At 34.1% G+C, this 23,328-nt stretch overlaps 1 protein-coding gene across 5 annotated transcripts in view; it reads left to right on the top strand.

Annotated features, from left to right (window-relative positions):
* The window catches only part of Eip63E (cyclin dependent kinase Eip63E), a 354,249-nt gene that overhangs the window by 111,381 nt on the left and 219,540 nt on the right, over positions 1 to 23,328 (top strand). For 2 of the 5 annotated variants that reach the window (XM_075303424.1, XM_075303423.1), the window contains exon 2: positions 2,978 to 4,276. The exons of the other annotated variants lie outside the window; for them this stretch is intronic. The gene's annotated coding sequence lies outside the window, so the exon portion shown is untranslated. The remainder of the gene's footprint in view (positions 1 to 2,977; positions 4,277 to 23,328) is intronic. 5 annotated transcript variants of the gene reach the window in all.

Raw genomic sequence — 23,328 nt, 5'->3', positions numbered from 1 at the left:
AAGAAACATTTTAAAGTCCATAGTAAAATTTAATATAGTAGAATGTAATGTTGAACATTTTTTCGGAATCTTTCGACCATCTCTGGAATATATGTAAAAAAAAAAAACTTTGGTCGAAGCAGGGATCGAACCCACGACCTTTGGCATGCAAGTCGGACGTAGCAACCACTGCACCACGGTGCCCAACTAAATGTATTTTTCTGTTAAATAAACTTTGTTTAATCGGCTCGTGGGCGCCGCAAGCTATGCTATATAAATATAACTTATATGGGTAATTGTCTATTGATGACTATAACGGCTACATAGCTCAGTGGATAGTGTGTTGGCTTACAAATTGCATGGTCCGCGGTTCGATTCTCCGTCCAGGCGAAAGGTAAAAAAAAAATTAAAATTTATAAAATCGTATAATTTCTTCTACATTGCTTGTATTACAGAAAAAGGTGCTAAGAAATAAAAAACTTCGTGGAAGTGAGAAAGATGTGAGGGAAAATGCAATTAATAATTAAGAAATATATCGTTCAAGCATGTTTATTAAGCAAAATATTTTTATAACAAAGAAACGTTTCCTGTTCCGAGAGCAATTTCGCGTTTCTTTGCCGGCAATGGATGTTTTGCGTACTTGTTTTAATTTTTGATCTTTTATATATATGGAAAGCGATAAACAATATTTTCGATATATTTTAACATTTATTTTAAGTGTAAATTAAAGTTTTATAGAGTGACTATTTTTTTGTAACTTAATCAATCACGAAATTAATTGATCCAATTAATTTTTTAATTGAAATGTTTACAACCACGAACATCGTCACAGTTTTAATTGGACTTAAAAAAAATACTTTACTAATTGATTTCATTAGTAAATTTAAAAACTGAAATTAATTATTTTTGTTTAACGACTTAGTCTTCTGAGTTTGATTAAAAAGTTAATCATTTGTTTTTTTTTTAATTCAAAATTTTAACATTTTCTATCATTGACTTAAGTTTTCTACACCCTCACAAAAAATCGCTTCTGTAACATATACTCCCAAACATATTTTGCTTCAAGCATATACATTTTTGGGTATTGCCCAAACATTTATATGTTTGATCTCTTCCAATATATAATATGTTTGAAAGCATATTGGTCTAAACAATATATGTTCGAAGTCGAAGTTCCAAACATTTTGTATTTTTGCATCCAAATTCAATAATGTTTTCTTCCAAAAAACAATATGTTATTATGTGAACATATAATATGTTTGGAAGCATTTTGCACCCAAAAATATTATATGCTTAAAAAAAATTCTCCCAAACAATATTGTGCTCAAAATTTTATTTATTTATTTATATATTTGCAATCATAATGAATTATGAAAATAAACAGGTAATATAGGTGCTAACAACATAGGTTTTCGACCTGAATGCTCAAAATTTTGTTTCTGCCCAATTGTATATTCCCCGACATCTTTCTCACTTCCACGAGATTTTTTAGTTCTTAGCACCTTTTTCTGTAATACAAACATGTAGAAGAAATTATTCAATTTTATGATTTTTTTTATTTTAATTTTACCTTTTGCCGGACGGGGATTCGAACAGCGGACCACACAGTTTGTAAGGATCAAAGAAGTAGCTGATCAATTGCCCAAGGAAAAATAAAATGTTAATTTTGTAATAACAAGCAACAACCACCAACTTAATTCAATATCGCTCCCTGTTAAATAGCGCTCCAAGCTACTAAACACATATATGTTTATAGGCTATTTCTAAATTAATATATGTTTGCATCCAAGCATATTATATTTACAAACATTTTATGTCCCAAACATAATATGTTCTAACATATTACCATATATGTCCCAAACATGTTATGCTAGTTTATGAACATTATATGCTTGCACTCAAAAATATTGTGTTTAAAAATTTGTGTTTCAAACATATAATGTTTATAGCCAAACATATGAAAAACAGTCTTTTTCATCCATGTAGTTTGATTAATTGTTTCAATTAATTTCTTTATTAAAAAAGTTCAGTTCAGTTTCAAAAAAATTTTTATTTGGAAATATTTTGTTGACATTTTTTGTGTGTGTGTGAATAATGCCGACAATGTTTAAGTTGTGGTTAACAAGTGTATGAAGTATCTTGTTATTACATAACAAATATACGGAAAACGTATAAATTAATATTTCAATTTAAATGTATCCCTAGTGCAATCATCCGTTTCTTTGCCTTCGATACCAAATTTTACTAGTGTAAGGACCAAAATCATTAGTATAAGGACAAAATCTTTGGAGCTCGGCAAACTTGTTTTCAGTGTACTCGTAAACTATATGCTTCTTATATGCTACCGCTATAGAGTAATCAAGAAATGAGGGTGAACATTTTCAACATGATTTCAACTGTAAATGTTCATGTTATCTTCATTGTTCTTTTTGTTTTTTTGCATTTCGTGGTTTTGATTTCATTGATTTCGACCTCCGTGTCATCTGATTTCGTCTTCCTTTTATTTTGTGTTTCATTCGTTTTTGCTGTTGTTGTTGTTTTTTTTTTGTGAGAATGTTGTAAATTTCCATTAAATATGGGAGTCGACGGAAATATTTAGCCTTTTGTTGTATACCACACTTGCTGTGTTTGTTTGTCGTCAAAATATCATCTTACAGCAAAAAACAAAAAAAAAGTTGGGTATGAAAATCGAAAATAGAGGCGCAAATATTTTCCCCACTTCTACTTTAAGCAGTCAGACAGCCGATCTGCCGGTTCATTGGGCCCGCTTGGCAGACAGTCAGGCCTGACTAGACAAAATGCTAGACAGCCAAACAACTGAACGAATTAACGAACATTGAAAAACCACAACAACGGTGAATGAAAATTGAGATGTGAAGCATCAGCAACACCAAGCCACCTTGGCACCATCATCGCTGCCAACTATCACCTACAACCGCTAAAGCTAACAAAGCCAATTCAATTGAAATCTTCGCTTTGTGTTTTTTTATTCTTGTAGGAAACAAAAATTAATATTCGATCAGAACTCAAACCAAAAAAATCGAAACGACAAAGTAGAAAATTCTCAAAATAAAAAAGAGGTAAAGATAGACGGGACATAGACACGCATTTTCATGAAAAAATAATCGACAGCGGCAAAACTATTGTCGTCAACGGCATCAATGGAAAAAAGTTAACAAATTAAAAAGACATCGGAACAAGTGTCACTGGAGTGTAATCTGTTCCAGTAAAGTGTGTGAACATCACCATACCAAAGATAGACGGACAGACAGATAGAGAACAGGAACAGCAGCAACATTCAAATTTCGATTCCAAAATCGATAAAAGTGATTTTGTAAGACAAGGTCTCTGTGAAAGATTTCGAACTTAAACTAACTCCTGTCGGCCACCACTAAATGGCTTTTTAATGTGTGCGTCCAAAGCATTGAGAAATAGTGAGTTCCTTACCAACACAATCACATACATTTAACTGTGGTACATTCCAATATAGACACCCACAACAGCATCGTACAGGATCTAGAGTTTGACCTCGTTATTTTGTCGTCGAAAAGTTCCAACACTCGCTACAGCCAACATCAATAACACCATCAACTCTATAGCCAAGTTGGACTGTGCCCACACATATCCAGCCATCAGAAATCAGAACGCCAATAATTTTCCCTTTCCCGGGGCCGTCTGGTCGCTTGGTATTGTCGAGAACTTTGGAAAGTTTTTTTGTGTTTACAAAAGTTGTCCTGTTGTCGCAGCAGCAGCAGCAGCAGCATCGGCCAAAGGACTTTCACATACACCCTCTAGCTCGCCCATCATCCATCAGTTAGTGATGCAGTGATTGTTGCTGTTGCGCCATTGTTGAGGCTGGTCTCTGTCGCTTTGCTATCCCAATGCCTTTCGGCAAATACTCCTCAGTGTCTCCTCGTTTGTAACTCTATCCGCATCGGAAGCATTGTTGGTACAATGCGTTAACCAATGGATTTAGACTGTGACTCCTGTGCGTATTGTGTTTGTTTGCGAATTCTATTCGGTGTAACAACTGAACCATAATTCACTTACTCTTCCCTTGGACAAGTAAACAAAGAGAAAAGAGAGAGCGACTAGAAAAGCGTAGGACACAAAGAAAGGAAAAAACGCATAATCCTTCATCCGTTTAGCCTCAGGCACCCTCCGTGTGGAGAAACCATCAAAATTGCTGAGTTCATTCAATTAAATCATATTGACGGCGGTGGTACTCTCCCCGGTACCATCAACAACAGCCTCACCATTTCGGCCACCAACGTCAAAATCAACAACAACAATTTGGGTAAGAATCGCATGAAATCTTTAGCAATCTTTTTAAATAAAATAAATACAAAATAACCAACAGCAACGAAAAAAACAACAACAAAAAGTTTCTATTTATTTTTGTTTAGCTCTGGGAACAATCAATTTTCAGATATTCTTTAATTTAATCTCACAACATTTAGCCATTTGCTGGCAAAACAAAAATAAACATGGCTTACTTCTGAGGAATTTTCAAATCAAATTTGGACATTTTTATTCTACTTGGAACTGGTTAAGATTTGATTTGCCTGAGGGAGGCAGTTAATCGCCTATGGCGATTAGCAGAGGAAGGGACGCTTTCGATGCCAATGTGTCTCTAAAACATGACCATAAACTAATTTTGATTAAAGTAAATCCAATACAGTACAATTCAAAGTGAAGAGTGACTGACTACACCCTCACAAAAAAGCGCTTCTGTAACATAAACTCCAACACATTTTGCTTCCAGCATATATATTTTAAGGATTGGTCCAAACAAAATATTGTTTGTATTGTTCAAACATATTATGTTTAACCTTAGGGCATAATAAATAACCTTAGGGCATAATAATAAACTCCAAACACATTTTGCTTCAAGCATATATATTTTAAGGATTGGTCTAAACAAAATATTGTTTATATTGTTCAAACATATTATGTTTAACCTTAGGGCATATTAGGGCATATACTGGTAGAAAAAAATGTTAATGAAATTTTCTTTGTGTGGATATATTTTTAAGGCGCCAATTGGGTACTTCCATTATTTAACTTGCAGCATACTGTCTAGGTCTCTCTTTCTAAACACATATGTTTATGTTTATATGCTATTTCTAAATTAATATATGTTTGCATCTAAGCATATTATATTTACAAACATTTTATGTTCCAAACATAATATGTTCTAAAATATTAACATATATGTCCCAAACGTGTTATGCTAGTTTATGAACATTATAAGCTTGCACTTAAAAATATTTTGTTAAAAAATTTGAGTTCCAAACATATAATTTTTACGCCGAAACATATGAAAAACAGTCTTTTTCGTCCGTGTAGAGTGACCAAATAGTCGATTTTTTTTTCATTTCCAAAAACCAAACCCAACAAACAAAACGGAATAATCAGTCTTCAAATCCCGAACGTAATAAAACGCATTAATTGGAAATGAGTACGTTGAATCTGTTCTGATCAGATTCAATTGGAAGTTGTTCCGAAGGGACAACAATAAAATCACTTTCAAAAATGTCCTCCCACATATGTTCTTTTTTAACTATACAGTTAAAAAAAATTATAACTAGTTTTTTTTCATGTTTTCTATGGGTAATTATAACTTTTTTTGTTTCAAATGGGTTAAAAACATTTAAAAAATAAGTAATCTTTACCGCCAGAAAAGTATAAACCATTGAAAAAAAAATTTGTTTCTCTTCATGTTCGTAACAATGACACTTTAACGTAAGAAATAAGACCAAGTAGAAGAATTTCGACCGAAAAATGACAAAGTTATAAGCAATTGAGTGAAAAATTCGGTGCCAAATCATACAAATAACATATGAGCCACTCACTCACACAAAAATTGCGGCCCCACAAGAACGCAACGTTATAATCGGACGTTTCTAGCTCGAGATATGATTTATTTAGTGAAAAAAGGCCAAAAACGGGATATCTCTAAAACTGTTCCATAAAAAAATTTTCAACCTTCATTTTCGAACTCAGCAGATCAAAATACACAAGAAAAGTCACCTCTCATTAAATGGACATGAAAAAATTGTATTTTGTAAGCTAGTGTAATTTTATGAAGAACTTTTATGCTACATTATGGGAAAACTAAAAAAACGAATAACTTTAAATTTGTTTTCCAATATGCAAAACATAAATGCAAAATTAAATTGCGATTTAAATTCATTCGTAGAGTATTTCCTCGGAGCTTTAGCTAGAAATCAATAGCAAAGACAAAATCTTTGGAACTGCACGCAGAGAAAGAAGATACTCATCTCAACCCTGTTTCAAGAGCAAAGAGTTGATATTGAAGTCGAGTTGAACTTCCACTCGACTTCATCCACGACGTTCGATCACTTTTTGTGTGGCACTCCTCTGTGACTGTTATGCTCTTTAACTTACCAAGCTGATTTATCGCTCTTTCCGAACCATTGTACACTAAGCCACAAATCGTTCTTTATGTTAACAAAATCCCCACTCACAAGTGGGGTTTATTCAATCCAATGACCAACGTTAATCAACTTTCAATATCTTATTCAGATGTTATTAGTTCTTTGTTTAAATATTTCCTTTTCGCATTTATTTAGGAGCTGTTATCTACAGATAATCGCGTTTTTTTTTTGCCATTCGAATCAAATCATATATCCATTTTTCATTAAATTGCAAAAGAATTCCACATAATTCAATAAATACTTAATCGACTCGTATCCATCATCGGTATTCAATGTTATTTTAATTAATTAATTGCCAGATAGAGACTGTCGCGTTCGCCCTCTTGGCACTCACAGATGTTTTATTGTTTTTCCTCACAGAGTTTAAAGGGTTGCGAGCTTAATTAAAAACGCAATTTAATAAAATTCCTTTGGCATCATGTAAATCGCGTCTATTAAACGAGCTCAACCCTTCCAAATAGATACCGGCAATGATTTTTCAGTCGTTAGCGGTTGTCAGAGTTTGAAATGAACCACATAACGTTTTCCCATTATTTTTCATAGCCTAGTGTTTATCCAAGTGCAACTCAATTATTTTTATTAAAATAACATGGGAAAATATGATTTACACATTAAATTGTCAATATTTGTGGAATGCTTTAAATTTGTTTGACTTTAAGAAATTTTCCGGGTATTCATTTGTTTTGCATTGGCTCTTAAATTCAATTACGAAAAAAATAAAATTTGGAAGCGCATTTTATTCTTTCAGTGAAACTACGTGAACAAATTAATCTATCAAGTGTTTTTAAAGATGAGACATTTGCCCTAAAGTAGTTTTTATTACCCTTAATTATTTTTTTCTACGTAGTTTTATTCAGGGCTGTGAAATCGAGTCAATTTTGCTCGACTCCGACTCCAGCATTTCTTATAAGCCTCGACTCCGGAGTCGACTCCAGGTGGTGTACCAAAATATCATTTTAACAGTATTTTTAAGGTTCCAAAAATAGACCGATATAAGTATTCCATTTTGCCATATTCCATTTTGCCATATGTGTTTATATGTCCAAAAGAACTCCAATTTTAAATGATGATTGATATGACTCGACCACAATCCTCAGCATTTTTGGGATGTAGAGAACTCTACATTTTAATTTCAGGCCAATAAATTAAAATACGACACAAGACTATACAGAGACCACATCAAAATATGGGTAGATAACAACAACCTCCAGAATATGTATTTATAAAAACACAAAATTTCAAAAATACTTCGGCTTCCAGAAGTTTTAGAAGTAAAATCCTGGTATTGGTCTATATAGGCATTTTCCAAAAAATAAATTTACATAAAAAATAAAAATAATAATAAAATCAAAATGTCGGACTAATCAAATAGAATGTTTAGATGTTAAAAAGTGTAATGTGTCGGATATATAAAACAAACATAAACTGCAAAAACTAAGGACGGACTGAATTGTAAATAACAACTACCAACATATGACAGGAATAGCTGGACAGTTCTGAATATTGTTTCTATAGAAATAAAATGGTGAAACATCGATTTATAAATGGTCTATCAGTTATGGATATTACAGGCCATTAATTTAGTGTAAAGAATTTCGAGTGGCTTTGATGAAACAAACTTTCTCCCAAAAGACCGGCAGTGATTTCATTTAAAATTACAGCTTCGGGTGTATATTTCTCAAGTAATTATGTAGGGCTATCTCAAAATCTGGGCCGACGGGAAAAAATTCCTCATTTGTTTGTGACTAAAAATTTCTGATAAATCTTATGAACATTTTAGACTGGGAAAATTTTCTTCAAAAAGATCGAAAGTTGGGTTTAAATGTGTTGCTATATCACAAAATTGTCCGGTATGACCTATCTTCGAACTCGACATGCCTGCCAAAAATTCAGAAGGTTAGGTTCTACTGTTATATTGCCTTAATATTATACCTTTATCAAGAGTATATATAGGGTCAAAAATCGATATTTTAATATGTTAGAAATGGACAATGCAATTGACCAATTCAGCCCATATTTTAGTCAAACCTAATTTTTACATCACCGTCCAATTTCACCCGTATAAATACACTTTGAATGGCCTGAAATCCAATACTTCGTTTTTCGTTGTTCGATTGAAAACCCTAATGGAATCTAATTTGTGGAAATATTTCTTTAGTTAGAAAGAAATGAAGTGTTTTTCAGAAATTGGTTCGTCGGAGTCGAGCAAAATTTCTACGACTCCGGCTCCGACTCCAGCAAAATCTTCAGACTCCGACTCCACAGGTCTGGTTTTATCACCTCTCAATATACTTGTGTTCAAATAGGTTCACTAATCCGATAGCATTCGTTGCTAGTACTTGTTTCTATTATTGTTTGTAATTATAATAAACATAAAATAAAAATAGGTATCGACCCCGAAGCTAGCATGCGGTTTCTCTTCACGGGAGACACTTTAAGCAACTAACTGCCTATATGCCAAGATTTTATAATCTCATTTATGGAAAATTCCATATTCAATTCAATTAAATGAAATAATGTTTGTTTCTTTTTTTGTATTATTTAATATAAATAAAAGTGTAAGTCGATTTCTTTTACTTTAGACTAAAATTCAGGATGCAACATCCTCCATGGTTGAAAAGAGGATCCAGGTTTCGTTGTCTCATGTCGGTTGGCATAAACTCAATCAGGTATTCGGCTTGTTGTGCGCTCTAACTAAACATGTTACATATTCCCCGCTCAAAAATAAAATTTTGCTCTTGAAAAATTCAGTAGTCCTTAAAACAACTGGTATCCTAAATATAAATAAAGGGTTTCTTAATATTATGGATATGTTGTGTCTTAAAATCTATGTTGCATAAACATTTTTTAATGAACAATTCTTTTGTGTATAGATGACCAATTTTACAACGATCAGGGTATATAAAAAGGTACACAATTTTTATACAAAGAAGTTTAGTCGAGAATTCAACTTTCTTACGATTTCCTCGATTTAATCCTTCAATTATTTTAAAGAGTATGCACTTACCCTCCACCATAGGATGGGGGGTATATTAACTTTGTCATTCCGTTTGTAACACATCGAAATATTGCTCTAAGACGACCCCATAAAGTATATATATTGTGGGTCGTGGTGAAATTCTGAGTCGATCTAAGCATGTCCGTCTGTTGAAATCACGCTAACTTTCGAACGAAACAAGCTATCGGCTTGAAACTTGGCACAAGTAGTTGTTATTGATGTAGGGCATATCGGACCACTTTTACGTATAGCCCCCATATAAACCGACGCTCAGATTTGGCTTGCCTAGCCTCTTGGAGGAGCAAAATTCATCCGATCCGGTTGAAATTTGGTACATGGTACATATGTGGTCTCTCACAACCATGCAAAAATTGGTCCATAATTATGTATAGCCCCCATATAAACCGATCCCCAGATTTGGCTTGCGGATCCTCTAAGAGAAGCAAATTTTATCCGATCCGGCTGAAATTTGGTACATGGTGTAGGTATACGGTCTCTAACAACTGTGCAAAAATTGGTCCACATCGGTTCATAATTATACATAGCCCCCATATAAACCGATCCCCAGATTTGTACTCCGGAGCCTTTTGGAGAAGCAAAGTTCATCCGATCCGGTTGAAATTTGGTACGTGGTGTTATTATATGGTATCTGACAACCATACAAAAATTAGTCCATATCGGTCCATAATTATATATAGCCCCCATATAAACCGTTCCCCAGATTTGATCTCCGGAGCCTCTTGGAGAAGCAAAATTCCTCCGATCCGGTTGAAATTTGGAACGTGGTGTTAGTATATGGCCGCTAATAATCATGCCAAAATTGGTCCATATCGGTCTATATTTATATATAGCTGATCCCCAATCACACAAAAATTGGTCCATATCGGTTCATAATCATGGTTGTCACTCGAGCCAAAAATAATCTACCAAAATTTTATTTCTATAGGAAATTTTTTCAAAATTTTTATTCTATAGAAAATTTTGCCAAAATTTTTATTCTATAGAAAATTTTGCCAAAATTTTATTTCTATAGAAAATGTTGTCAAAATTTTATTTCTATAGAAAATTTTGTCAAAATTTTATTTCTATAGAAAATTGTGTCCAAATTTTACTTCTATAGAAAATTTTGTCCAAATTTTACTTCTATAGAAAGTGTTGTCAAAATTTTATTTTGTCAAAATTTTATTTCTATACAAACTTTTGTCAAAATTTTATTTCTATAAAAAAAAATTTGAAAAACTTAATTATATACGTATTTAATCGGCCTTTTTTAGTTTAATATATACCACGTATGGACTACATTGCAATTTAGAAGACGGTGTTAGGAAGTTTTAAGATACCTTGCCATCGGCAAGTGTAACCGCAACCCAAGATATTCGATTGTGGATGACAGTCTTCAGTAGAAGTTTCTACGCAATCCATGGTGGAGGCTACATAAGCTTCGGCCTGGCCGAACTTACTGCCGTGTATACTTGTTCTAATTGGATTAATTTTCTCCATTGTTAGAGTAGGTGTAGTGACAGTCCAATATTTTTAGACTCAGACTATTCCGTCCATGAACTTGTTTAGCCGAGTACACCCAGAGAAGGCATATGATCACCTCAAACATGTTTTAAGAGCAAAATGTTATTTTTCGATGGTGACATGTTACATGGTCACCATACAAAAATAACATTTTGCTCTTGAAATATGTTTGAGGTGATCATATTCCTTCTCGGTGTGTACGAATTATATTTAAGATTGCGTTGAAACCACTTTGAGACACTCAGAAATGTTACCAACACTACTGGTGTTCGAACGAAACTGGAATTGAATTCTTTGTATGTAAGCGGACATCCTAACCACAACTCTCTGAGATGGGAGAAACCACCGCAGAAAATATTTTGCTGTTCGGTCGACACTGGCACGAACCCACGACACTTTGCGTGCAAGTCGGACATGCTAACCAATACACCACAGTGGCTCCTTATTGTTGAAAGACATCCAACTTTAGAAAAACAATGCCAATTTCTATATCCTAATAACAATCATAATCCTAATGACCACAATTTCCAAAAAAAAACTTACTTTTAATTAAAATATTTTTATATCAACGACAATTGTCCTTCATATTAAGAATTTTGTTTTTGTAATTTTGTCTTCTCCCTGTGACCCAGTTATAATTTAGCGGCCATATGAAATCCTCGTTCCATAGTCACATTATCCATCTTTTCGCTAGGAAAAGATCCATTACTGTTGTACGTAATGGTTTCCGATTTTTGCATTTACGCATTTCATTTTAAGCATATGCTTGCTGGAGCGTGTTGCATAACTGACATCCATTTAATTTAAATATTCATTATAAGCAACAACAATGACACCAAAACCAAAAAAACGCTTCATGGCTTGCGATGATGCTTCCTTCCATTGATGTTGCATTTTTATTAATGGCATCGGAAAGTGCTATGAGAAGAGAGATTGAAATTTCTCTTGGCTAGCAAAACCCAAAACGTGTATCCTGCCTTAATGCCATCGATCTGAGTGACGATGCAGTTCATGGTTCGGGGCGGGGGCAGGCCAGTAATGTCCAGGCGCCAGTGAATAAGTGTACGTGTTGTTTGTAATCCTTTTTGGCCCTCAAACGTTGACGAGGCATGCCATGATGAGCAGGCAACCGTCGTGTTATGATTTTCATTAAGCCCTTTTGCGGTTTTCACTTACTCTCATGCCAATGTCGGTTGGTTTGCTCTCATTTCTATCCCTTGCGTTGGCCATGCCAAACACATCGATGTGCTTGTGTGGTTTGTTATTATTTTCATTCAAGCTCATGCCATTACAAGGAGATCTATGCAGCAGCTTTGCTGCTGGTGGGTATTGTCCCGCTGACCACATTTATTCACTCCTTTTGGTAGCGACAATGGCGACAACACCTTGGACAGTTCATTTGTACATCCCCTACTACAACAAGGTTGGCTTAGTCCTGTTTTCAAGGAAGGAGGTGCCGTGAGCGTAGGTGAGGTGTGGTCCTTGTTTCGGTAATGGTGGTCATTATGAAAATGCTGGGCGTTTATTTATGTTAATAATTAAAAAAGTGGTTTGTCATTCGTTGCCAAGGTGGTGAGGTGAGGGAAGTGGGACAGATTCGCGCGTAATCATTTAATTCAGTTTTTGTTCCTTGGTCGCTTGTTGGTGCCTGATATGGTGTTGGCGTAAATCCATGAAGTCATAAATTGACTTTAATTTCTCCCATCCACCAAACAAGCCGGAGAAACAAATAAAATATGAAAATCACTGATTGCAATAACATTTGCATAATAAAATTGAAGATGTGCTGCTCTTAATTTATCGCCATAATTTATGAATGAATATGCCAGCGCCAATGGTTTTGCAAACAAGGACTGTGCTGGATCGATAATGCAATCGAGGATGCTTGGTCATTGGCCACACGGAGTCAAATTTAATTCATTATCTTATGAAGTTGAATTGAGTGTCCTTGTATTGTGTTTTCTGCAAGTCAACAGAAAATTCAAAGAATTTACTATGTCATGCCATGGTCTTATCCACTCAAAGAAGAGTTTTCTTTTTTTGAGGAATAAAATGTTAGACAAATGAAGTTTTATTTTGACGCCAAAAAGTTTTTTATTTGAAAGCGAATAAAAACCTAGAGCCACCGTGATGCAATGGTTAGCATACCCGCCTTTGGTTTAATATCAGTTTCGACCGAATACAAACAACTCATTGTTAAGAGAAAAGTTCACCACCTGTGGTACCACAATGGGCTGAATTATCTAATAGTGATTTGGACTGGTAAAAAATGTGTTGCATATTTTAAAATCGGAAATTTTTCTTCGATTGCTAAATCCAGTGCAGCCTACCAAAAATGTGCACGATCGATTGACGGAGTGTTACCCATCGCGAGACCCATTTTTTTACTGTAGCTAGTCTACGGTGCAGATGGTTACACTTTCAAACAGCTGTTGAAGACGCTTTTATTCTTCGATCTAAACAAAAGCATTGTTGAAAATACAAAAGAATGAATATGACGCGTGTATTGTGGTTGCTTTTCAATTTCTACTCCACAGCTGATCAATTATTTAGTGCCGCTAATTTGTTTGTTTAATATGTTAGGTGAGAACCACGTTACTTTTCTTAGCACTACGTTCACTTGACGAACATGGTTTGGGTGAAAATGCTACATAATTGCCACAAAAAAGTCTTCTATCGTGACAATCATGTTTCTTTCTTTGCGTTTACCGGCCTTAACATTGTTGTATGTACTAAAAATTTCAATGTTTGGATCACTAAATTAAAACAAAAATAAAAACTATTAATTGTCATGCTTAACAATTTAAAAATTATATTGAGATTTAACTTCTACAAAAGTATGTGTTTTTTTTTCAATGTAGAGATGTAGAGAGGGTAGGGTATGATATAATCGACTGCGTCCCACTTGCGCGATTTTTTTTATTGGTTTAATGCAAACCCATTAAATGAAATGCTTATTTATTTTCGCTTTGAGAAGCTGAAGCCACCATAAAAATTCTTCGGTGAATCATCCCCGCAGAGAATTTTTAATGAATTCCAATAGCACGTGTATGGGTTATCCACTAACATTCTATCTTTATTTTCGATCTAATTAAATTTAAATTAAATAGATATTCTATTTAAGATAGTTTACCATTTTTATTCATTTGTGTGTATTTTTAGAAAAGCTAACCACAAAAATAAATGAAAGCAATTAATTCATTTGTGGATGCCGGTTGAGGTTGTTGATATACATAATTTGTGTAGTCAGAGAAAATTATTTCATTTCAAGAATAAATTTTGTAGTAGTTCAATGTCATATGGTGAGAAATGTTTGCCCTACCAAATATCAACAACGGCTTTTTTAATTTTATAACTTGATTAATATTTTTTTTTTAATTTAGTAATTCAAATCGATTGTGCTCAGACTTTGAGTATGACAGAAAACCTATTTGAATTCGATTTTTTTGTGGAAAATGAGAAGATGGTTTTTGATATCAGTTGTTTGCATTTCCAATAACGTCTAAATCATATATTTTGAATGGAAAGTAATGTAAATTTATAAAATAACGTTGATATATATTTTCTAACGACTTGGTCAAAATCAAAAGTCGATTAGCCAACTCCCACTTTTTTCGATTACAATGGGAAAGTCAGAAAATCCAGCGATTTTTTTTCTTATATACATTTTTCTTTCTTAAAAAATTGCGGATGCGTCTTTTTTGAACACCTGTTTCTATATGAAGGAGTAGCCAGATCGAAAATTTAACATGTGTTCATAACAGAGATGGATATTTCCAAAACACTCAACTTTTTTCTGTTTATACCGCGATTTGTGTGCTAGGCTAAGAAGTTTCCGAACTGCCCTCGTAACTCACCAATGATGATGATTAATTTAATATAAAATAATTTATAAACTGCCAATGTGAAAACATTTATTTACGTTCTAGAGAATATCAAGATTTTGAAAAATGTTTTATGATCCACCGCATCTTAATTCTCCAATAGCAAAAAAAAAATTGTTATTTGTTTGTTTCACAATTAAAAACGTTTTACCTTGCCGTTATTTGAAAAACGCTTCAAGTTTATATAGATTATTGCCCTGTGGCAATAATTAGGCCAGGTTAGCGTACGAGGTGTGAGTTGATACCAAAAACGCATTTATTTGCGAATACAATTGAAATATGGTAATTTTGTTGAAGGTTTGCCTGAAGATAAAAACACTTCTGATTAGAATGGAATGATGCAAAAAAATCTCAATATGATTCATTCATCAAGGAAGCGTTCAAAATCAAATTCATTTTCTTCGCATTTCAAAATTAAGTTTATTGCCGACAAAAATTGTTGTTTATATTCCTGACCATTATCTACATATAAAATAAGTTATTTTAATTGTCAATCTTAATACTATATAATGACGAAAATTGACATTTTGATCAATTAGATATGTATATATTAATATTTTTTTAAACTAAATATAGTTTGAAAATTCCGAGTTTTTGGTTTTCAATATCGACCATCTTTAAGTGAATGTCAAAATATTTAGATCCAATGGAATATAGTGCTAAATTAATAAAAATTAATTCATTTAAATTGCATGGCATTGTAATTATTTTTAGATATATACATAAAAGAATAAATACCTTATTCTTGACCATATTACAAAAATTGGAATTTAATATTCTGGCTCTTTACAATGATTTATTTTTGGTTCATGTAGCTTTGAAAATGGATCAGTGCAATATTTCAATGGCAGAGTTCAGTACAAACAAAAAATGCGTGAGAACTTTAACAGCGACATTGACCAGGCAACCACATATAATTAAATGACATTAAAAATGTTTTAAGAGGTTAAACTATTAGCAATGTCAACTATACAATAAACTGGGCTAAAAAGCAAGTGGACAATGAGCCCTTAAATGTCTATCTCTTCTCCAATAGTCAACGATGAGTCACTTAGAACATCTGGTTGTTTATTTGTCACTTTAATTAACTTAAGTCATAAAACGGGCATATACACCCACAGATTCGCTAACAATTCTTCTCACATATGCTTTCTCTTGTTCGGATCTAAAACGGTATATGTGCACTGAAAGAAAAAAAATAAGCGATGTATGTCAGTGAAATTAATCTTATATTTACCATAGTCTTCCTGTTGAACACAGCTCTGTTATTTAGGTTATGCTTTTAATATAGCTCACCTATATATTTAACCCTATACAAAGCTGTCATACCAACCCTATACAAAGCAGTTCGATAAAGCGAACTGCTTCTACGTATTCCAGAGGCAAGATGTTGCCGAGTCTAATAGGGTTTGCAGCGCACGAGAAAGGCGAAATTTCAGTAATTTGTCTTGTCTGAAGTAAGATACCTGTGCTGTTGTGTGCCGACCTCAGTGATTGGATCATATTATTCTCGATCTTTTTTGATAGTTCATTCAGATGGTTTTCTTCTAAAGGGGAAATGGTTTGGCTGGCCTTCCCCACTGCATTCGATCTGGACTCATGCTTCAGGTGGCAATATGTAAAGGAGTATATTTCACCACTTCACTTGCCATTAATGAGTGTACAAACTCTCGACTAATAGTCGTTTTATATCGTCTCCTTATCTGATCCAAAGCTTCGGGATCTTGGGCGGGAACGTTTTGGAACAGGCTGTAAAATTGTTTCCATAATCATCATCACAGGAAACAGAAGAATAGTTTGCCGATACTTGTCTACCATACACACAAAAAAAATTTTTCTGATTCAATCACGAAATTAATTGATCCAATTAATTTTTTAATTGAAATGTCTTCAATCACAGAAATGATAGTATCAATTAAAAAATTAATTGACAGTCAATTAAAAAATTAATTGATCCAATTAAATATTTAATTGATACTATTAATTTGTGTGATTGATTTTTATTTCAATTAACAAATTTGTTGACTCAATTAAATTTTTAATTGAAAATTTTTTAAAACTCAATTAAAATTTTAATTGGAAATTTTTTCGTGAAATTTTTTTCTGTGTACTTTCCAGGTTTCAGTATAGGAATAACCTTCGGTATTTCTTAAAAGTCAGAAATTTGAAGAATGCTGAGACATACATTATATGTTTGGTTCATGGAGCCAACGTGGTGCAATGGTTAGCATGCCCGCCTTGTATACACAAGGTGGTGGGTTCGATTCCTGCTTCGACCGAACACCAAAAAGTTTGTCCGCGGTGGATTATCTCACCTCAGCAATGCTGGTGACATTTCTGAGGGTTTCAAAGCTTCTCTAAGTGGTTTCACTGCAATGTGGATCGCCGTTCGGACTCGGAGGTCCCTTGTCAATGATAAGATAGAAGTTCACCAATGTGTTATCACAATGGACTGAATGAGCCTGATACATTGGGCTGCCACCTAACCCAACCTAACATTGGTTCAGGAATCTACCGCCACTCTACTCAATGTGCTTCAGGATCCTTCGATTCTCATAGCCTAGAGTATATGATCAGTTAGGAGATGTGCATATGGGGCTGTCCGCTCGTCAGTGTCCTCAAGACTTATATTTGTCATCTGCTTGTACGATTTTCAGTCTGGAGTCCAACATTTCGAGACATATCCCAGATATTGGCCACACTATATGCTATGTTCGAAAACATAATCGATACTGGAGCCTATTAATGTGATCGATAACCCATTTATCGATATTTTTGTTATCGCCGACAGTTCGTTGCGTTTGGCCGTCCGGGTTAACATAAAATCTGAACGGCGCAATACGTATATTCAATTTCTTACACTACACTGGTTTGGGTTGCTTTTCATCTTTTTTTTTTAAACTCCGCCCTATGTCATTGCGACACTATTTTGTAGAGTCAATAAATCACCAACATATGAAATCAACAGAGTAGACAATTGTTTGTTATTTCTCAGTATCTTAGTTTGGCGCTATTTCCCATTTTATCTATGGGGCAAATTTCTATTTTTTTTTCAGTGTCTGTGTGATTATTAATGTTTTTGAGTGAATTTAAATGGATTTTTTCCCCAACATTTTAGCCACTTCAATGTTGCTAGTAGCTAATGTATGTAATTAGATCTAAGTACGTACGTACACAGTCAAAATGAAGACAAGCCCATCGCAAAAAACTTGAGCGACAAGTATGAGCGTGTGTTGTGTGCGTGGCCAATACAACATGGGCCTCCTCTGTTACAATTCACTTGGTTTTCAATTGTCTCCGTTTAGCTTATTTGGACGGAGAGATGGATGGACAACTTGGGTCGTCTCATGGTCAATGGTCATTAACTGACAAAGCCAAACAAATACCCCCGCACCAGGCCATAACAAAAAAGTAAAAAAAAAACAATATATTTGCGAATATGAATGAAATGGCATAAGGTAACGCATGGCATACAGTAAAGACAGACACCATGACAATATCTACAGACGTTGTTATATTTTTCACAATATGTGTAATGAAAGCTAAACAATAAAGTAATTATTTAAATAAACACACACTACTTATTATAGCAGATTAAAACTTGTTAACATTGCCATAATAATTTGCCAAGTTACGTCAATACGAGACCCTATTGTGGTAGCAATACAGAGCGTACCCATCTCGAGGGGTAGTCACCTTCCCCCCCGTGGACATTTGTGTTAATTGAACTTGGCACTTTTGGATTTTTAGTTAAATATTTATTTTTATTGTGGTATATGTTTTTTTTTTGTTTTTTTGCTTTTTGGCAATTGTATCTCACTTATCTCAGTATACAATGGTTAAGCCTTCCTATGTGACAAAGAGATGGTGGAGTAGGGATATCGCTTGCAATCAACCGGGTAATCTTATCTTTATGACTTTTTGCAAGAGCTATTCCTCACATTGTGTATTATAGGCCAACCAGCTTCTTAAAGCCCACAAATGTTGCTGACCTTCTCGGACGTCTTCTTGGCTTTGTTTAATTAGACTTTACCGATTGTCGATGGTAATGAGTGAATTGCAGTTCATATATCAAAGAAAGTATGGTACTTGCTAACATGTTTATTGGTCAGCCTTAAAATCTCAATTATAATGGGGTATTGATGTACACTGAAAAAAAAGCATGCCCGGTTCCAAAGATTTTGTCTTTACTTTAACAATTTTGGTATTGATACCGAGCCAAAGAAGCGGAGAATACAAGTAAGGATACTTGTAAGACACAATTCTCTTTTAAATTTGGGTTTTGTGTACTTGCACTACTAGGAAGCAAATTTTAATTTTTCGTTTTTCAGTTTTTTTTTTCTTCATATGTCATCAAAGTCCCTTAAAAACGAGTTAACGACAACTTTATTTCCCACATTCAGACTCGACTTTCGGTAGAATTTATGCTATGTTTCATGTAAAAAACGTCTTTAAAAACGTGCCCTATATTTGAACGATTTTTTGCTTTATAGTCAAGATGCAAGACAACAAATTTAAAGACAATTTCATTAATTTTAAAGATTTTTTCTGAATTATTAAAGTCAAGTTGACCTTACCCAAAAAAAAAACAAGTATATACGGCCGTAAGTTCGGCCAGGCCGAAGCTTATGTACCCTCCATCATGGATTGCGTAGAAACTTCTTCTAAACACTGCCATCCACAATTGAATTACTTAAGTTGCGGTAACGCTTGCCGATGACAAGGTATCTTAAAACCTCCTAACACCATCTTCTAAATTGTATGTAAGTCCATACGTGGTATATATTAAATCAAAAAAGATCGATCCAATACGTATATAATTCAGTTTGACAAAGTAGACATAAAATTTTGACAAAATTTTCTACAGAAATAAAATTTTAACAAAATTTTCTATAGAAATAAAATTTTCACAAAATTTTCTATAGAAATAAAAATTTTGACAAAATTTTCTATAGAAAGAAAATTTTGACAAAAATTTTCTATAGAAATAAACTTTTGACAAAATTTTTTATAGAAATAAAATCTTGGTAGATTATTTTTGGCTCGAGTGGCAACCATGATTATGAACCGAATAAAATTTGAACAAAATTTTCTCTAGAAATAAAATTTTGACAAAATTTTCTATAGAAATAAAATTTTGGTAGATTATTTTTGGCTCTAGTGGCAACCATGATTATGAACCGATATGGACCAATTTTTGTGTGATTGGACCAATTTTGGCATGGTTGTTAGCGACCATATACTAACACCACGTTCCTAATTTGAACCGGATCGGATGAATTTTGCTCCTCCAAGAGGCTCCGGAGGTCAAATCTGGAGAACGTTTTATATGGGGGCTATATATAATTATGGACCAATATGGACCAATTCTGCCACGGTTGTTAAAGATCACCATTTTCCAAATTACAACCGGATTGGATGAAATTTGCTTCTCTTGGAGACTTCGCAAGCCCAATCTGGGGATCGGTTTATATGGGGGCTATATATAATTATGAACCGATGTGGACCAATTTTTGCATGATTGTTAGAGACCATATACCAACACCATGTACCAAATTTAAGCCGGATCGGATGAAATATGCTTCTCTTAGAGGCTCCACAAGCCAAATCTGGGTATCGGTTTATATGGGGGCTATATATAATTAAGGACCGATATGGACCAATTTTTGCATGGTTGTTAGAGACCATATACCAACATCATGTACCAAATTTCAGACGGATCGGATGAAATTTTCTTCTCTTTGAAGCTCGGCAAGTCAAATCTTGGGATCGGTTTATATGGGGGCTATATATAATTATGGACCGATGTGAACCAATTTTTGCACGGTTGTTAGAGACCATATACCAACACCATGTACCAAATTTCAGCCGGATCGGATGAAATTTGTTTCTCTTTTAGGCTTCGCAAGCCAAATCTGGGGATCGGTTTATATGGGGGCTATATATAGTTTCGGACCGATGTGGACCAATTTTTGTATGGTTGTTAGAGACCATATACCAACACCATATACCAAATTTCAGCCGGATCGGATGAAATATGCTTCTGTTAGAGGCTCCACAAGCCAAATCTGAGGGTCCCTTTATATGGGGGCTGTACGTAAAAGTGGACCGATATGGCCCATTTTCAATACCGGTCGGATGGTATTGAAAAATAACAACTACTTGTGCCAAGTTTCAAGTCGATAGCTTGTTTCGTTCGGAAGTTAGCGTGATTTCAACAGACGGACGGACGTACGGACATGCTTAGATCGACTCAGAATTTCACCACGACCTAGAATATATATACTTTATGGGGTCTTAGAGCAATATTTCGATGTGTTACAAACGGAATGACAAAGTTGGTATACCCCCATCCTATGATGGAGAGTATAAACATTTTTTTTTTCATGTTATGATACCCATTTTTAAGTGAAATCACTTAATTATAAGGACAATACGACTTCATTGAAAAGTTTGTCGACTTTTGGACAAGGAAAAAAACTTTATATTAGAGAAATGCGTCTTCTATACTAAGCAAACTTTGCATTCGTATTTTAAGGACATGAAATATTTGGCCTCACCACAATATTTTTTTCAGTGTATGATGCTCTGCTGCAGTTGTATATAAAATGTTATATCCAAATTTAAGTCTATCCGGCCGGATCAAATTAATGTTAATAGTCGCCATGATGCTTAAATATAATCAAAACAAGTAAGGAAAGTCTAAAGTCGGGCGGGGCCGACTATATTATACCCTGCACCACTTTGTAGATCTAAATTTTGGGAAACATTTAAATCTGAAGCAATTTTAAGGAAACTTCGCAAAAGTTTATTTATGATTTATCGCTCGATATATATGTATTAGAAGTTTATGAAAATTTGAGCCATTTTTAGAACTTTTCGACTAAGCAGTGCGATTTTACAAGGAAAATGTTGGTATTTTGACCATTTTTGTCGAAATCAGAAAAACATATACATGAGAGCTATATCTAAATCTGAACCGATTTCAGCCAAATTTAGCACGCATAGCTACAATGCTAATTCTACTCTCTGTGCAAAAATTTCAACTAAATCGGAGTTAAAAATTGGCCTCTGTGGTCATATGAGTGTAAATCGGTCGAAAGCTATATATGGGAGCTATATCTAAATCTGAACCGATTTCAACCAAATTTGGCACACTTGACTACACTACTAATTGCACTCCTAGTGCAAAATTTCAACTAAATTGGGGTAAAACTCTGGCTTCTGGGACCATATTAGTCCATATCGGGCGAAATATATATATGGGAGCTATATCTAACTCTGAACCGATTTATTCCAAAATCAATAGGGTTCTATTTTGAGCCAAAACACATACTTGTGCCAAATTTGAAGTCGATTGGACTAAAACTGCGACCTAGACTTTGATTACAAAAATGTGTTCACGGACACACGGACATTGCTATATCGACTCAGGAGCCCACCCTGAGCATTTTTGCCAAAGACACCATGTTTCTATCTCGTCTCCATCTGGGTGTTGCAAATATATGCACTAACTTATAATACCCTGTTTCACAGTGTGGCGCAGGGTATAATTATTCTGTTTGTTATATATATTTACCACTAGAAAATTATTTTGAAATCAATGATGTTAGAAAATGTTTGTTTCTAGTTCATATCAATTTTCTCACCTGTGTCTCACCTAAAAGGAGTATTAAAATATGCTTTAGACTATGAAGTGTTTGTGTAGCATCAGCCCGTAAATTTAGGCTCGCTCGTAGAGTATGATTTAACTCTGTTCCCCAGAAGTAGAGTAGTGAGTAAAATACAAATGTATAAACCGTAAATAATCACAGCTAACGTACATTATTGGTGTAACAATGTCTTCCTATTATTTATTTCATGCAGTTTTGCAAAAAACAAAAGCCTTTCCAGTTCTCTACAGGAAATGGATCAACCCCAAGACCGTTGCAGGACTAGTCCCAGGTGTGTTTGAACCAGTCCTGTTCTGGTCGTATGGCCCATCCATCTGTCACTTAACATGGGTTTAACATTGAGGGGGTAAGTTTATAGTTGAGGAAACGACTTAGACTCATTGCATACCACCCCATAGACAATTCCTCATGGACAACCTCTAGAAAGAAAAAATCTTTTGAAATGTTTAGATCCAATAAGATTTTAACATCAACCCCCAGAAAAAAGGCAACGAAATTTTTTTTAAAGCCGATTTAACTTTAGTTGATTTTAGTTCAATTTTGCCAAACGTGACAAAAAATTCATTATTTTGATTACTTACTTTAATAACGTGAATTAAAAAAAGGTTTATGCAAATTAAGTATGTACATAATTTTACTTAAATTGTGTCTGTCTAGAACTTCATGTAGCGCTAAATATATTTTAAGAAGATTTACTTCCAAAATTTGATTTTTTTTTTATTATTTATTTATTTCAATAATTCAATATTTACAAAGAAATGTTCGTCTCTGCGCCATAAAGGCTTTAGTAGAGACTAGTTGGCAAGTTT

This window comes from Haematobia irritans, chromosome 4, assembly GCF_050003625.1.
Source record: "Haematobia irritans isolate KBUSLIRL chromosome 4, ASM5000362v1, whole genome shotgun sequence".
Lineage (NCBI taxonomy): Eukaryota > Metazoa > Arthropoda > Insecta > Diptera > Muscidae > Haematobia > Haematobia irritans.
Note: the sequence above shows the minus strand (reverse complement) of the source record. Positions and strands in the feature narration are given on the sequence as shown.